The following is an 18576-nucleotide window of genomic DNA, read 5'->3' on the forward strand; positions in this document are numbered from 1 at the left end:
GGCAGGACTGTGGCTGTAAATGAAATTATGAACCCACCCAACTACACGTACACCCCACACCACTAACACACCCCCTGTCGTATCAAATCAGCAGAAACGAAGGTCACAATTTCATGTACAGCCACAGGCCTGCTTTGGTCATGACGACACAGCCTCTTTAAGTGTTCTCAGAAATGTTTGAGTATTGGAAAAAAAATCCGAAGGAAAACATTTTGGAACATAAAGCATACCCACCTTTAATATTGTATATTACAATTCAATGTAAACAAGATCACAGCGCGCTTATGCAGACGTCGACCACTTATGGGTACAACAAGCACCGAACGTTCCCAACTCTGCCTTTTTTTTTAACCAGCCAAAAGTAGGCCTTTAAGGGTCTATATGTGGAACGGTTTCCTGAAATCCATAATGCCCGCATTCGTAATCAACCCATTACGGAAGTAGTCTTTGTGTATCCACCGGAACTTGAAATTTACCGGTTATTTATATAAACTTTACAAGCTCTCATATTGCGCACGCGCAGTAATACTCGAGGAACATGATCAAAGAGCGGCCGACCTTTTCATATAACAGGTTTTCCAGACCAGGAGAAACAACAAGCGTTAAAGTTGTCATTAAAGGTGAAGATGTAAAATAGCAAATCAATAAAACGTTTACCGTGATAATCTGTGTGTATGAATGAGGGAACCCGGTGTTGGATGAGCTGTGTTTTGTGTATTAGTTAGTTTGTTTGTTTGTTTGTTTGTTTGTTTGTTTGTTTGTTTGTTTGTTTGTTTGTTTGTTTGTTTGTTTGTTTGTTTGTTTGTTTGTTTGTTTGTTTGTTTGTTGTTCTTTTACTGACAGTGTTTTACTGAAAGTCAGTTTTCGTCTGCCCTTTCAAGAACGAACTACGTACGCGTTAGACCTGCATCGGGCACTATGAATTATCAAAGGGTACCCCACAGCAACATACTCTACATTTACCTTGAGAAACCCTCTGGTAAACCATTAAATTCTATGGTAAACCTTCAACGGTCCTTGACGGTCATCGATTAACCCGCAATGGTATTTTGATTGCACGTGCTCCATTTGTAAACGATCAGCGAAAAGATCATTTTTGATACTTTGTTACCACGGTCATAACAGCAGCATGCACTGTACTGTCACATGTGGGGGCTGGGGGACACCTGAGGAGAATTCTGACCCTTTACTTGCTCAATTTGTAAACCACGGGTAAACTGACCAATGAAAAAGCCATTTACTGTGAGTGACAGCCAACCAAGCTCGGTCATTAAAACAGCGGCGGTACTTCACGGTCACAAAGAAACTGGCGAGGAGACTTCGGACAGTACATGTACATGCTCAATTTGTAAACCAGGGGTAACCCGTCCAGCGAATATGCAATATAATGTGAGTGACGGCCGCGGTCATTATACCTGCGGTAATTTACTGTCACAAGGGGGACCTTCAAGGCGAAGTCTGACCGTCCTTGCTCAATTTATAAAAGGTAAACCGTTTTGGTGAAAAGGGCAAGTTTCATGTGAGTGACAGCAGCGGTCACTTTAACAGCGGTACTTCACGGTGGCAAAGGGACCTGCAAGGATGCTCAATTTGTAAACCATGGGTAAACCGTACATTTTATTTATGACATCTACGGTCAATATGTGTGGTATTTTATCATCATTTAAGCAGAGTGGAATATTGATTGTGGCAAACTGTATGCACTTGCCATATTACTGTCAGTGGGAATGTGACGTCACAGCAGGTAGTAGCGCGCATGCAAGTTCAACGTCACCAAAAGCCGTTTTAAAAATTACAAGTGATGACCGCTATAACTGGAATGAGATCATTGAGCTAAAAGTGGGATTAAATGTACCACTGCATTTATACTCTATGACATACCATGTATTTTCTCACTACAATTAACCTGAATTGGGTTGTCAAAATGTTGACTGTCATTCGGCTTTTGCCTGCCAAGCTGTGACCTTTGACCCCCCCCTAACCTTTGACCTTTGATAGTCTATTTCGTAAACAGTTCACGTTGCGTTCACCATGTGCATGATAATACCGAACCACACCGGAGGTAAAGAGCACGCGCATGGCGATTTTAATAATGAAGGCGAGCTGTCAGTGGCTTGTGCATCATAAATGCATAGGATTAATAAAGATGCCGGGCACGGACCCCTTCTTGGTCCGCGTCTGTGGCGGGAGTGTGTAAACTCCCCCGTCCCTGCTTCTTCCAGACTTCCTCTCCGTCTTTTAATGCGATGTGTCATCTCCTTATCTCGTGTCTTGAATAGCAGCAGTTGACACCTAGCAGCTCGGCATTAAAGGGGCGGTTGAGAACGGTTGGTGCCGAGTGGCGGGGGTGGAGCTCCAATCTCTCCCAGAAAAAAATTGTCAAAATATCACCATCTTTATAGATTGGAATTTGCATTGGTTTTACCCTTATACACAGATGTGTGTTAGCACTGTATACTCGGTACTTTCCCGAGCTCTGTGGACAAAAAACACAGGCATATTACTCGGGTTGGATTTGAACCAACGACCTATAATAATACAGTGACGGTGTTATGGGCACACACCACCATCTAACTTTACAGCATGCTCAAGCACACAACACAAACGGAATTGCAACACACCCTCTCCATGACACCAGCAATGCTTAGGACCTTACGACATGAAAGATGCATTATACAGCGCTTGCAGTAAACGGGCAACCAAAACCCAAAATGACGAAGCGCACTTGTGTGAAAACCAGACAGGATCACTTTATGCCGAAGCCGCCAATCACATGACAAGACCCCTTTTTCGATTGACACACAAAAATAATCACTTCTCTGTGTGCCGAGTTGATCTTGTGTACACCCCCGTCACTATGTTTATGAGCACTTTAAACTGCGTGGGAGAGATACGGAACTAAATAAAGGAGTGTGGCCACGTGGGGACGGGTATCCTCATCAAAACTGCACTTTGAAAATTTTCGCACGTACCACCGTGTCCTTTATTGTAATTCACGTTATGTTTGTAGGGGAATGTATGTCGGTTAAACCGTGGGTTTTTAAATGGCAGGAATCCGGTTGTTTTTTTACCTGACCGAGGGCGTCCTCGCTTCGTTTTTGTGTAACTTTATGTGGACTTTATACACGTCCTCAAAACGGAGTCCGAAAATGTCAAAATGATTTCATGAGGGAATTGAAGTGAACTTACACACGGCCACACACAGTACATAACAAAAATGGTCCAAGTAATGTAGGAAATTTAAACACTTTGTGGACTTACACACGTCCACACACACAATTCTGTGATACTGTCACTCTGTGGACATTATTATGTTATGTGGGGTTGAACACAAACAAAAAAATATATCCCGTGCACATAAGACAAGTGTCGTTGCGGACGTGGTATACATTAATACAAGTCACAAGAGTTTATTGTAACTGTATAATAACAGATTATTACCTAAGCACTTGCGAATACGTTATAAAATACGTGAAATATAGTCACCGTTCATCACAATTATATGTAAAAGGTGTGACGTCATGCTGGGAATGACTGGCTTATTCCCAGGGGATGGTTTGCGTGTCAAATACAATACTAACTTTGACTAAAGACAAAAAACGAACCTTAAACAAACCTGAAGCAAAACTGAAAGCCTGGCCATGACAAACATACATTTTGATGTTATCAAATATTTATCTTGGTCTGTTTTTCTTTTCAGCAAAGCTCATTTTAGTTTCTTTGTGTGTCTACCCACTTGTCACATTGAAAGGAAAGAAAATTCATGCTTCTTCAGAATTTATTCTTTTTCTTTAAACTTAGAGTAAAAAAAAAACCGTACATGACAAACTGATACTATCGTTGGTTTGAGTCCGAGGAGGCCGGTAATAACCTGTGCTGCAGCCGACATTGGAACGTTATCAGTTTGCAGTGGGGCGAGATATTATTATCCAACCCCGCTCAGCTCGACCGGATCGATTACCGACCGGCCAGGCAGGTTTTTTTTTTCTTTCCTTTCCCTCTCTCTTTCTCTCTTCACACGCGGTAATAATACCAAGCAAGGTTGTGTCTGCTTTTACCGCATGTAGATGTAGGTCCCTCCCCCTGTCTCGTTCCCTCAGTGGAGCCTCTTCTTTAACGGCGCTAGGTTTTTAAAGCCTAGCCATTGCCGGACCATCCCCCGATGGCCTTTACTGTTTATTAATATCGAGCCATCGTGCCAGAAACCGGGGCTCTGTCCTCATGCAGTCGGCACGCACGCTCTCCCGGTCTCTCTCTCTCTCTACTCTCCCCCTTCGTCTCATGCCATAACGACCACAAATTTATTACTGCCAGGGGCGCTAGCGGAAGTGATGAGCGTGCCATACCGATTGAAGGCAGTTATGTTCGCCACATTGCCGCTATACCGCTATCGCGCAAGTGTCATTGCCACTGCCTTTGCTTCGTATAGTAAGCTCTCCCCCTCTGCATCCACCCGGCCGGCTGTGGAGTGATTGCGCTCAAGTGCTACAATCGATAAACAACAGCCGCAGCACCGTGCGCTCGTCTCAGCCTAGGCTCGGGATCCCTTGGTTGGTCCATGGTTGGTCGAAGCACCGCTCCCGGGCCTGACTTCAAGGAATGCTTTGCGATATATATATCACCAAGCAGCCCGCACTGTTTTACTATAGAAGGGGAAAAAAGAAAGAAATAAGGGGAGAGGGTAAAATGCTGTGTGCACACCGTTCCAACAGTTAGGGAAAGAGGAGATTACGCGCTTTGCCTTAATTCGTGCCTGCAAGGCTCGGTTTTCCCGCGCTCGACGCTTGAGAAGGCCCGCTGGCTCGAAACCTCGTTTACAAATTGATCAGGGCGAATCGAGTTACCAGGCCCCGTGATCGCACCGCTTGGTACCAGGGGACTGACTGATCAAGAGCCGGGACCGCCTCGGCCAAATCCCCCAGGCGACTGGCCTCGGTGAAAAGACGAGACGGTTTTCAAATCCACACCAAGCCGACACAAAATGTGGTCTCCCCCCCCCGACCAAAATGAGGGGAAGAAATAAATGGACTATGGACAGACAGCACACCGTATAACAGCACTGTATTCTCCTGGCTTGTTGACACGCATGACCGGGGACCGCGCAACGAGGGGCCGGTCAAACCACCCTTCAAGTTAACGCCTTCTCTCGTCAGTGGCCATGAAAAGCCAACAAGGCATGCCACCCCCCCCCCCCTTCCCGAGAACCCATGAGAATGGAATCAGTTTGTGCACGAGAAAAACAAACTGTGATGTTTGTGTGTGGTGATGTTACTGTGTGTTTATATAGCTAGGTAACTTGTCGAAACAACTAAAGTGAGAGTACAAAATGGCGACCATTGCGGTAATAATTTTAATTCTGGTAAACATCACAATGTTCAAAATGTGTTTTTTTTAATCTCACATCCTCGATTAACGCAATACCTTATAATATCTCTTTAATGTCCCATTTTAAAAATTGACATTGACGGCGAATGCTCAGACGACGATAATGAGAAGATGAGAAGACCATGAGACCATGATGAGACCGATCCGAGGATGAGCTACTCTAATCACTAAAACTCATGGACAAACAAAACACACGCTAATCTAATCCAGTATTACGCAAAGGTCGAGCGAGTTTATATACAAGCAAGACATACAGAAAAGGACCCCACTTCTGTTTTCCTATCGCTTCCCGTTTATATGCTACCCACCATCAACACTCACCTAGTGTTCAACGCTTATCACTTGTTTTTGTATTTTTTTTCAGTGTGTGTGGGAGCCCTCCTTCTTAGTGATTACATATTCCACATGCAGCGGGGCGAACACGGAATTCACAACATACAGTGAGAGCTAGAGTAAAAGAGAAAAGAAAAAACGGAGGGATCGCAGGGTTTACGGGCTCTCTCAAGTGGCTATCGGCCTAGCGCGCGGGTTCAGTACGCGGTCAATAGAACGTGCTTAGAGAACACAGGCCCCTAGTTCATTGTGTTTGCCTGGCATATCGACTCGTCACCACTATAACAACCGCCTGCCTACGTGCCCATGAAAGCCGAGTCCCCTGCACAAAGGGGACACATTTTATTTCCCCAGCAGCATTGCTAGGCGGATGCGTGTCGCGGCATTATTACAGACCGGCGATTGAGGGACGTACCATTTTGCGATCCAGGGGTGGTTTATCCCAATCACCCGTAACAATTATAACCCGTAAAGCTGCTGTTTATTTCTATGCTGGATACGTGATAGCATGGACCTTGCCTCTATGGTGATAATGTGTGCGCGGGCAGGGGACGGACTTGACAGCATGCACACATCTCCTTGTACTTTGACCTACTAAATAAAAGCACACAGTGTATAGTATTTACATAAGAGGTAGAGTTAGATATCCATGGTATTTATAAGCCGTGAACTTCTACCTCCATGGTGAAATGTATGCATGCCTCCCCTTTGGAGAAAAAAGAGCTGATGTTGTTCCTGCGGTCTGTTGTTTCGAATCGATTATCCACGCATTGTAACGTGACGTTTCTTTCATGTAATCATTAACAAATTCAAGTCACGTGATGTTTTGTAACGTATTCAGTTGATTAATCTACACATGTGCTTTGTTTTTGTGTGTCATGTTCCACGGATGGCAGTTTCTTTAATGGAACATTCTGTAATGAATGCCGCACTCTTCGTTATTGGAGCGTTGTCCCCCTCCAGTTCGTGATGATATTTAAACACCCCTGTCTTGTAATGGTACCGACCCGGCACGTCTGCACGATCCGGTAGTTCCGCAAGAGTACACACGCGCCTAATCACTATTGATGGACCACTTTGGGACTTGGCCAATCGCACGGCGTGCTACATAATCGCGCTGCCTTGCAGTTCACAAACCTCGCTCTCATTTCAATACCGGCTCATGCTGCACGGACGATCAGCAGTGCGCGCAATCCTGACAGAAGTGCGTAATATCTGACGTCATAACTTCCGCGTTTAAAGGATTATCCCGGATTTGGGATCAACCCATTGGAGCTGGATTCTTCGAGATTTATACCCTGTAAGAATTTTTGGAGTGTTCCAAGCGGAATTCCTGCGGCGGTTCGTCAAAGAAAGTGTCTCTTTTTTCTGGAAATCGTTGTGCAGTTAAACTGTAAGGCGATTATTCCCTAACCACACGCCAGAAAAGCCATCGGAGTGCGTCATTTAAGGACACGGACAACACCTTTTCGTGTCCTCAATCTTCTAGAATTTTGCAGGATCTATACTCGTACTATCCAAGTTTCTTCTCGTGGAATTTTAGGTTTATGGGTCAAACATCTCTGCAGTTACGGCCTCTCGAAGACGGGGCACCCGTTTCAGACATCGTCAGAACTGCACATCTACACCCCGTATGTAAACGGTGAATAACTGTGCGTTGAATGTGTGAAGGGGGTATTAACGTTGCCTGCATACAGCGGTAGCAGTTTGCTGGCGCATTTAGACTAGATTTATCTTATCATCTGTTTTCGTGGTGGCGAGCTCGTGGTGTGTCTGTGGCGTGAAATGGTCACGACTCCGAACAAAGTATTGGCCGTGAATGCTCATCACCGAGTGGCCACGACTTGTGTGGCAAAAATCCTCAACCCAAAAATGGATTTCGTACTACCCAAAAAGTAACGCCTGCGTCACGTTAGTAGTATCATAGAGCAAGGACAGACTCTATGGTAGTATCCTACTCGTGTCACAGTCTCAGTTGGAGTGCCCTAGATTTTTATACTCCAGCGGTACCCTCCTTCCAGAGTGAGCACACCTACCTTCCATCCCAGCCGTCCAGCTTTTAGTCGACACGGACCTATATATCAACAGGAAAACATTCTTGCTTTTAGTTTATTTGTGCATAGACAATCGTGTACCAATGGATTTGCTTGAAGATACTTTTCTTGGCTTCTCTCTCTGCATTGATCTTTACGTTAACGTGTGACTCGCCAAAAGTGTCCTCGTAAACAACGGCAAAACTATTAAACCAACCGTTAAAAACCTGCACCGGATCTTTGCTCCAAGTGAAGGCCGACCGAATCAGCCCAAAACACAAACGCAACGAAAGCAGGTAAGTGCTTTTTCCCTTTATCTTTGTTTTTTTCTCTATCAGTTAGCTGTCGGAAGGTTTGAGACAGACAGATGATGACTTGAAATTTCATATACATGGTATTTCCATGGAGCTATTTCTACCTCCATGGTATTTCCATTCGAAGCAGCTTTGTTCACAAACAAAACTGCACATTTCCCCAAACTGCAATTGCTTATGACGTTATTGAGGACTTTATTTATTGTTTATCTGCAAACATCAGTTTCGTTTAGCAATCAAATATTCTGAATGTTTTTGTCTTGATTTCGGACTTTGACTGGACAATTCCTCTAATAAAGGAATAATTATAACGCAATGGAAGCAATACGTTCATTTTTAGGCAATTTCTTGATGGTTTGGAGAAAATCGTTTAATTGTTACTACGTTAATTATATTTAATTTCTGCTTCTGAGACTGACAACTAAATTAAGTGTTATACTATGGCTTACTTTAATGGTTTTGTGAAAGCATTCAATGAAGAAGTTGTTCCTCCTGCTTTGAAATTTAACGCAAGTACCGGACATGGTGAAGCAATACATAACCGCATGGCCTTTGATGTGGGCTGAATGCGGATGAACGATTTCGAAACGTGATGTGAAAACATCGCTTCTGCAAATTTATTCACTGAGAAGGAGACCTAACTTCGTGTCTTGTTAAAGTCTTCCTAGTAAACCATTGCTTTAATTGTTGTGTTGTGCAATTTTCAAGGGTAGTTGTATCATAGAGTTATCTAGCTATGAGAGTTACGATCTGACCGTTATGTAGCGAGAGACAACCGCATATAACGGTATTAAATGAACCATTGTATGACACAAGCCCATTCCAGCATACACTGCGCGCAATATCTAGCATCTACCGATCTAAACGCAAACGGACGATCAAAGTGTTCTATGTATTTTATTTTTAAGGGGAAGGGGGGGGGGCACAAAATTTCAAAGTGGTGTAATCTTTGACATTGCAAAGATCAAGCAGGGACCCAGGCAACCTACATGTCAGTTTGGATTTAACATAAATCAACGTCGTTATCTAAAAAAAAAAAAAAAAAAGGCTACATGAAAGATATCAGAAGTCGCTGAGGCAATTATCATTTTGTATCACCACGGTTTTATCACGCCGCCACTAGAGAACGTCCCCAACCAAAAACAGTAATATAACTACGTCACTGGTTGTACAAACAACAAGAGCGCATCATGAACACACACACAGACACGCCGACAGTACACGTCTAAGTTTTAACTTTATCAAAAAGCCGATGATAATACATAGAAAAAATAAACAAACTCAGAATAACGTGCGATAAACACTTGGTGCGCAGTGCCTCGAATCCAAAAACAGAAAAGCCCGTTGGAACCGCCCCTGTACACTCGTTAAGGGTGGTACTGAAACATAGTGCGTTGCTTAGAACAACAACGCAAGCCAGCCAACTCGGGCGGTCGTTGTAGTTATTAGGCAGGCGCGAACGTGGCCCTGAAATCTACACGAAGAGATACATGATAGTGCGTGGGTGTCGACATTACATCCCCTACACAGTGCCGGGCAAACTGATTGTTTTAGAACGAAAAACCGGGGTGAAACATTTTAAGAGCGCCCCACGGACTGCAATTGACTGTCGTTGTACATGATGAAACCACTAGGCGTACACAGCCTCGAGCGTTGAAATGAATTTAACCAAAAGCTTGACTCTGTTCGTTAGTAGTCGGCGTATGCACAGTTGAGTAAGTCTGGCAGGCGATTGCCTTTTTGGTACACGAGTTATACAAAATGGGACCCATGAATTTAATTGACTTCAAAACGTGGCACCGCAAAGATTTGCGAGCCCCTTTAAAGGTGATCGGGACGCCTGTATGCGTTTTTCTTCCTCGATTCCCCACATGTGAAGTCTGCGTGTTGTTGTGTGTGCGTGGCGAGGCAGCCGAGTCTCGACTGATATAAACTAGGTGACCGAAATGGCCGTTGCGTGGTAATAGCATTAACCGCTTGAGGAGTATAAGCGGGGCGTCTGGTGTTGGGCCCGTGGTTTGCCCACGGCGGGTGTACAACTCCAGTTGGAAAAAAGAGAGGTTTGTTTGGGTACTAAAGGGAAGGAAATGCTATGGGTCGGGTCATGCACGTGCACTGTCCGGGGGTCATAGGACTATAGGTGTGGGACCGTTATAATGTATGTTGAAAGGGAAACCATATTTTTTAAAGAGTTTGATTGCTAGTAATTCTCAGATGGCCTCAGATACTATTTTAAGTATTATGTTGTTTGTTATGCTCCATGGATGCTACATTTTGTTGCTTGGGAATGGTGCATCATGCTTGGTGAAAACAAAATGTCAGCGCTTGTACATACTAGCGTCTACCATGTATTGGTCATCGGGGTTTCTTCTTGAACAATCTATTTCAACGTCACAGATGAAGTATTTCTAATTCGAGGCTATAGGAATAGCAAGGAAATAATAGCATATAGGAAGTTATATACCTACACATGCCACGTGCTGCATCATTTCTTTTTCCCCAGTGGCGTCTTAATGGGGAGTACTTTCGTCTATGCTTAAATCTATGTTACAGCCATGGGCGGGTTCGCAACCATAGCACGTAGTCAGACATTCATTAGAACACAAATTCAATCAAACAAATATATTTCCGGTGCTATTTAAAGGATACAGCGTTCCTGAGCAACGCGGCTGAGTCTAGGAGCGGTTAGCGCTGTCACGTCCGTACTGATTGAGTTCAAAGAGAGAGAGCGAACCAGTTGTTCTTGATCAGATATTTCTGGGAGCGGTTATCGCTTTCACGTCCGTACTGTTTGAGTTGGAAGAGAGAGTAAAACAGTTGTTCTTGATCAGATTCAGATATTTCTGTGAGCGGTGATCGCTCTTACGTCCGTACTGTTTGAGTTGGAAGAGAGAGTAAACCAGTTGTTCTTGATCAGTATTTATAACAGCGGTTAGCAATGTCACGTCCGTAACTGTTGAAGGAGAGAGCCGCAACCTTGGTCCAATTTCACACAGCTGCTGGAAGCACAAAAAATGGCTAAGCAAAAAATTACGCTCACCAGAACAAGGTTTACCTAAAATACAATTACATGTACAATGTGTGACTAGTTGTATCCTGCTCATTTCTGCTAATCAGACAAAACTGTTAAGCAATATCTCCTGCTTACGAGGTTGGGCCCGATTGTTCTCGATCATATTCTTTACGCACTGTTCCCGCGTTTAATATAAAACAAGAAGGAGAGGAAATTCCCTACCGTCTGCTCGGCCCCAACGCCATTACAATTGCCACTGTGTTTGAAGTGACGTTACTTCCGTTCATTCATCCCTGTGGGTCGATTGGGATAAAAAGCCAGATTCATCCTAGCTTGTAGTCCAGACGTTCAGTCCACTTGGCGTGCTATCCTTGCATGAAACACCTTTTTTTAGTCTGCTCAATGTTTTTTGTGGATGTGTGGTGTGTTTGCGATGACTATACGGCTCCGGAAGTAGACCCAGTGTGTGTATATTTAGAAATGCCACATTTTGGGACTTTCGTAGGATGGAGGGTTTGGGATATCTCAGTTGGTGTTGTTGTTGTTTTGTGTTTTGTTTAGAAGAACTTCCGTCGATTGTTATTGATCCTTTCTAGGAAGAAACAATAATAGTCTCATGATGATCTAGTTCGATGGCATGTTACGGAATCCTGTTGCTGTATGAATATGGTAACGATATAGGCATACAGGCTAAAATAGCACAGCGTCTTAAAACAACTTTACAGGGTCTGCCACCCAAAGACAACAGACACTATTGGAGATGACTCAAATTAATTGTTAACGAAACTTATTTGGTGAGCAATGGAGAGCCGTTGGTAGTTAAAACATTGTGAGAAACGGCTCCCTCTGAAGTAACTAAATTTTGGTTGTTTCCCATTACGAAGCCTTTATTAGGCATCTGAAAGCACACAAAGCAAGTCAATGCAAGCAATGGTGTTTTTTAATTTTCTGGCAAATTTGATGCCCAGTTGAGCCCAAAATGTCACAGGTTTGTTATTTTATGCATATGTTGTGATACACCAATTGAGAATACTGATCTTTGAAAATTACCAAAAGTATACCCTGTCTGTGAATTAACTATGTCGTCCAACTGAGAAACTGTTACTAATAACAAAATTAAAGTAACTGGTTTAAAAAAGGGAAGTATCTAGACGTCGTAATGCCAGCTCTTGTGCATAAATATACGGCAAGCATTTACAGATTTATTCACGAGTATAAGTTCAACCGGGAATTATCAAACACGTGCAATGCCCCTAATCGTAATCGATTCGTACAGAACAAACAAACACAGAATATTTTTTCAGACACTAGAGGATAATTTCTCTCAACATCCCCCCCCCCCCCAATCCTGCTTTTGTTACGGAGAATAATGTAATTTTCCCCCTCTCTTTCCCATATACTATCTTGATATTCATTTATTCCACAGGCAGCACGTGGGCAGCTGCAAACCGACAATGCCCAGAAAAACTCCCAACGGGGACCGTTTTTTCCTTTCCGCAAACAGCCAGCCAGGGTATCACAGAGGTTCGCGTAGCCCGCGCAAAAACAGTGGCACGGACAGGGTGAAGAAGAAAGAAAACACAATCAAGACAGAGCTGACGTGTTTTTAGTCCCCTTATTAATGTATTTTTTTTTTTACGGATCTTGCCACTTTCCTCGATCACGAATCAATTTCTCGTCTCTCTCAGATCCGAGGTGGAGGAGGGGGAGAGTGAAGCGCGGGAAAAACAGAAAAACACAAAACTCGTTGATGTCACGAAGCGCACGCGGTGTGTACAAACCGCCAGGATGTTTATTAAATTGTCCCGGCCGAATTACCAAGAGTAATAGTGACTGCTGGAAGCCATGTATTTTTCTCCCCTCTCTCTCTTTCCCATTTTAAAGGGACACGTTGTCTTGAATCGGGAGAGTTGGTCTATGAACAGCATTTGAAATGGCATATACAAATTTGAATCTCCGAAACGTTAACGCTTCTCAGATTGTGTTGTGTATTCCTATTACTCTTCGTCCTACATGGACACATTCATTCCGGATTTTCGGCAAAACTCAAAAACGCAACTACCTTTTTGAATGAAATACTCACCTTTTATTTTGTATACATCTACATTTATATAGGATAAATAAAATCGAACAGTCCATAAACTGAATAATATGCTTTGCTAACGATGACGCACTTGACAGTTTATTACCAACACGCCAACTCGTCCAGAGAAAACACAATATTTACCCGGAAGGACGAGCCACGCCAGCAAAGAGACACGGATGGTGGACGAAGGGGTGTGGGGGGGGGACTCTCATCTCCCGAATCGGACAAATGTCACGGGAACGAAACTATTGGTGTCTGGCCATCAACCAATGACATGACCGCAGTTCGAATGACACATTGAACTTCAGCCAATAAGGTCCTTCCTCCTCCTCATAGACCTTTATCATGGGAAGCCATCTTGAATTTCTTATATTGATATCAATGTAACCAAACCGAGGCTGGAGGAACAAAATAGTCTGGTTCTTATTTGCAAAATGATTATTAGCATTCATTATTGTTATTCGATATGAGAAACAAGACCAAGATGGAGGAAGCATGATTCTCTTTCAACAAGGTGTGCACGACAGCCGGAAGGGCATGAACAATTTGAGGTGCGGAGTTTCAAATTCGAACTAAATAATTAGTTAAACATTTTAACAGCAATTTCATTCATTGAGGGATTCGGTCCCATAACAACATTGTCTGTATTTAGGTCTCTTTAAAATCAGGCTATACAGCCTCACGCCCGAACCATTGTTTACATTCATAAAACAGCCGTCAAGCACGGATTTTGTTTAAATACTTTTTTCTTCCTTCGTCTAGAAATGGTTGCACGACCGTACACGCTCTGTCAGATTCTTTATACATGCCGATCGTGCTATGGGCCCGGCTGAGTGTGAAAGCCCCAGGCAACATGGGGGATGAATAAATCATTATCGGCCAATGTCAAACCCCCTGTGCGTTCGGTTCGAGAGCGCCATGGTTCGAGCATCTATTTCTACCTCTCTACCTCCATGGTTCGAGGTTCTAGCTGGCTGAGCATGGGCCACGTGGCCAAGTAGCCCATAAGCGGCACACAACAACTAAACACCTACATCGAAGCCTTTGGAAAGTCTACTTTTAGCCTTGACAACGCAGTGATTATTGTTTGTGCCTGAATTATTTTAAGTTGTGGAGCGGTGCTTTTGTGTTGTGGGCGAGATTCTGATTTAGTGACGCAGTCAGGTTTTGTTGTGGTTTCTAGACACATGTTGTTGTTGTTGTTGATGTTGTTGTTGTTTTTGTTGCTGTTGTGTTTGGGTTTGGGGTTCTGCAAAAGTTATTAACGATGGTTGATTGGTTTGTCCTGTATTTGAGAGGACTGGTGTGGATTTCACAAAGAGTTAAGACAAGTCTTATCTCGATTTAGGACGAGTTGCTCATCGTAACTTAGGACTAGCCAAACGTTTTTAATATCCCCTAGGACTATTCCTGTAGTTAGGACTGGTCCTAATTCTTTGTGAAATCGACCCCTGGTTTATGACATGTTCCTCATTCGATGCCCACTGCATCGGTGGTAGGCTCAACACCAACCTCTAAAAGCAATTTTGGTTATTCACTTTTGATAAAACCTGTGTGTTTATTTTAACGCGTAATGTTTTATTGCAAAATAAATACAGGAGGATGTTGTTGTACCGTTTTTTCACCGCTTCAAATGTAAACTATGGTTCTATGTTGCCTGACTTTCTGTGTCAGATGTCGTTGTGGCATTTTCAAGGAAGCAACAAGAACAACAAACATACAGTTTTGCTGTAAATAATGTAGAATCTGGGGAAAATTGGAGGGGTATCATTTCCGTGGTGCACGACAAAAGTTTTAATTGCTAATCCAGCAACATTGACATGCACGTAACCCACGCTGAGCAGTCGTAAGTGTTTTTGAGAAGGTGTTTCTTCCATGATGTTGAGGGAACTCTCCAGACTGGGCACAGGGTGGTCTGTGGAGGAGGCAGAAGTGGCAGCTCAAGACCGGTCTATTTGGAAGCTTCTCACCAATCAGGCAGCCGGTGCAGAAATGCATGATGCTAACAGATGATGATGTCACCTAGCACTGAATTCCTTGTTTGTGTCACATTTTGTATACTTCAAACATAGACTATGGAACGAGTATATGCTCTTGCAAAAACCAATGATGCTGTCACCAACTAACAAAACAGCGTGTATAATATCATCAACGACTCTAGACCGACCCTTTAAAAAACATCTACCCGTTTTAAATTTGTATTTGCAGACCGACAAACCAACGAGATAACAAGACCCGGTAGATGCGCCGCCCTGAAATAACTCAAATTTGCTGGCGAATTCAGCCGCCGACGTGACATGGCGAACTGCCAGCGGAATAAACACACACGAGGTGTTCGCGCTCGCTGAAAAAAATCTCCGGTTTGCAATTTTTGTTAAATTACCACACAGTCATTTTAATAATTTCACAGGTAAAAGTGCAAAGTACAACGAGAACGATAACGAATACAGATACAAACACATTGGAGAAAAAACAACACCTTTGATGGATTAAAAAAAAACTAAACATTACTTTCAAGTTAACTGTCGTAGTGCTTTTCAGTGGGAATTTTTTTCTTCTCTTAAAATCGATTTTAAATAGGGAATATTTTTTTGATGGCAATTTTAACTTACAGAAAAAAATTGCCCCGGTCTATCTCGCTGCTCTCTGTCTCTCGATTTCGATTTCATAGTCGGCGTGTGTTGTTTGTGTGCTTGTGACCTTTGACCCCACAGTCTCTCAGAAATCGATTGCTACGTTCGCTATCTTCCCCATGACGACCGCGGGAGTTTTGTAATGTCGTAGTTTTTCCTAATTTCTCATGATTTTTGAGTACTAATTTAAGTAGCGCGGGTCACTGGCTGTAGAGGTCGTATTATCTGACGTTGTTTTAACGTAAATATGCTATTTTTGCGGTTTTTCATTTTAACGTTCAGCAGGGAATTTTAAACTACTGGCCGTTTTAAAAAGTTTCTTTGTGTAAATGTCGTGCTTTGTTCTAAGTGATATGTCGTCTGTTCAATTCATTAAGTTCACCAAACTACAAAACTACAGCGTCAAGGAAGTTGAATAAGTTTCACTCGCGGAAAACCTCCCACGATAGTTCCACACTTTCTAATCCGTTCTCGTTTGCAAATCGAAACAAACAGTGAATTATTGTAAGGTTGTTTGTGTCTCTGGCCTATAGGTTTGGGTTGTTGGGAGTGTTGTATTTTTTTAGGTTCAGAAATTATGTCCGTTTTAAAGTAGTTTTTATATTTTTTTGATCGACTCAGGTCGAATGATTTATTGTAAACTTTCTACTTCAGTTTATTTGGAACCTAAGGAGGTTTATGATCAGAAATGCATTAAAACTAGTTCAAAGTAAAAGTACACGTAACAAAACCACAACCTGTATATCAGTTTCAGGTCATTTCAAAGAATACCATTTGGGTAAAACCGCAAACAAAAATGCATGCACACACAACATGTTTAAAGGGGAATCTACTAGTTTCATAGAGCTGCAAAAGCAACATTAGTAGCTATAACCATAACAAACTAACGCTTTCTAAAAATAAGGTTAGCAACCAAACTACCATATTTCCTTTTTGGTTACGCCCCCCCCCCCAATACACATGTGGCAAATTGCCTTTTTGTGTACTGATAACCATCTTTAATGACAATTATTCCAGTGGAAAAAAAAACAAGTTTACTGTCTGTTGGTGCACCGTGAAGTTCCCTTTAAAGGTATAGCGACTAGGCCATAGAGCAGTTTCGTTGAATTATATTTTTAAAATGACGAATCAAAACAGGCTATTTTTAGATGAGCAAATCGTTGAAATTCTTGGATCTACATAAAATAGTTTTTCGCGCGGTGGGGTGTTTTTATGTTTCCGCCGGTTTTCCTTTGTAAAGAGGTTGTAATAATATTGAACTCATAAAGCAGGCAACTGTATTTGTTTGCGAACCTGAATCTTTTTGGGAAATCGTTTTTGTCTATACGTGTTTGTGTTTTTACAATGACCGGCGGTAGATATAGTTTTTGCAATCTGTAAAAACAAGTTCTTTATTATTTGTTTTCGTCCACAAAGTTTGCCAGTCGTTTTCATTTACCTATCGTTTTGTAAACGTTTTTTTTTAAATGGCTTTCCCTGGCCATTGGGGAGAGGGGTACGAGAAACAATGAACCTGGGCACGGTTCGGTTGTTATGAGGTATGCGTTGCAGTTCGCAGCGGGGTCATCGACAGGGGATCGAGCGAAAAGGACGCTAGGTCGTCCGTAAACACCAAGCCAAAGCCCAGGCAGGGAGGGGGCGTCGGATCGGGTCGCAGCACCCTGGTGTGTTTACCTCTTCACGCCTCCCGAGTCCCCCGGACCGCGCTGTCTGCTATTGCCTTGCCGTGGGTTTTAGGGCCTCGACATGCTAGTTTCACTCCGTGGTTTCACACCCCTTGTCGGAAGAGGCTTAATCCCCCCCCCCCCTTTACAGGATCGATGACGAGCGTGATGTACTTATCAGAAACGTCGTCGTGCTGCGGTCGTTGTGGAGCCTTATGGCACGGCTTTAAAGGGGCACCTCTTTTTGAGGGTTTTCCGATGATGTAGATACTTTTTGTGGTAAATTGTGGCGTGGGGCGTATGAGGGGTTCACATGTAGGCCATTACTTCAGACTCTTGTTGATGTATCACAAACATCATCACTCTTGTGTCTTGTGTTGTTGGTCTTCGTATAAGGGTTTTTATGTGTCTCTTTTACCATTGTTTTTCTTCTTCATTTTTTCCCCTTTAAAAAAAATATTATTTACCTTATTGTAGAACCATGGTAGAACGGTGTTCTTTGCATGCTGTACAACAAAGTAAAACCTTGTGGTATCTTGCGGTCTGCAGCAGTACACGACTTCTCTGTATCATTTTACTGTCATCGAATCCAACAATAAAAGAAATTTTAGAAACTTCTACTATTATATTGCGTGACATTGATCCGAACCGCTGCTTGATAACACCACATTACGTTCGTGATGGATCGAGGATCCACATTCGTTTACGGTCTGTCGGGGTGCACTGTCGTCATTGTCGTCGCCACTAGGTCGGAACTGTCACGGGCTAGTTATTTCAGAGAAAAAAATGATCGTGCTTGATTCACGACTGTACAGATACCTGTTTTAATAAGCGGTTGCTGCTATTGTCTGGATTAAAATGTATGCCACGTGTATCGAGCAATTAAATATTTCTTAACTTTTGTTCCATTATTTCTATTGTTTGTTTATTAATTTAAATTTGATTGTTATTGCAAACTATTGTGATGTGCGGGACAATTAAAACACCCACATGATTTAACGGGACCAACTACTGCAACGAAATAAAAACTAGATGTTTCATTGGCAGCAATTCCATAAACATTTTCACTAAATCATCACAGTTTCGGTTTGTTGTTTTACTCCACTTCAGCGTAT

The 18576-nt window shown here is 42.8% G+C and overlaps 1 protein-coding gene across 2 annotated transcripts in view; it reads left to right on the forward strand.

Moving 5' to 3' along the window:
• The first annotated feature begins 6865 nt into the window (after positions 1 to 6865).
• The window catches only part of LOC139952891 (uncharacterized), an 88916-nt gene continuing 77205 nt past the window's right edge, over positions 6866 to 18576 (forward strand). For both annotated transcript variants that reach the window (XM_071952177.1, XM_071952178.1), the window contains exon 1: positions 6866 to 8047. The gene's annotated coding sequence lies outside the window, so the exon portion shown is untranslated. The remainder of the gene's footprint in view (positions 8048 to 18576) is intronic.

This window comes from Asterias amurensis, chromosome 21, assembly GCF_032118995.1.
Source record: "Asterias amurensis chromosome 21, ASM3211899v1".
Classification (NCBI taxonomy): domain Eukaryota; kingdom Metazoa; phylum Echinodermata; class Asteroidea; order Forcipulatida; family Asteriidae; genus Asterias; species Asterias amurensis.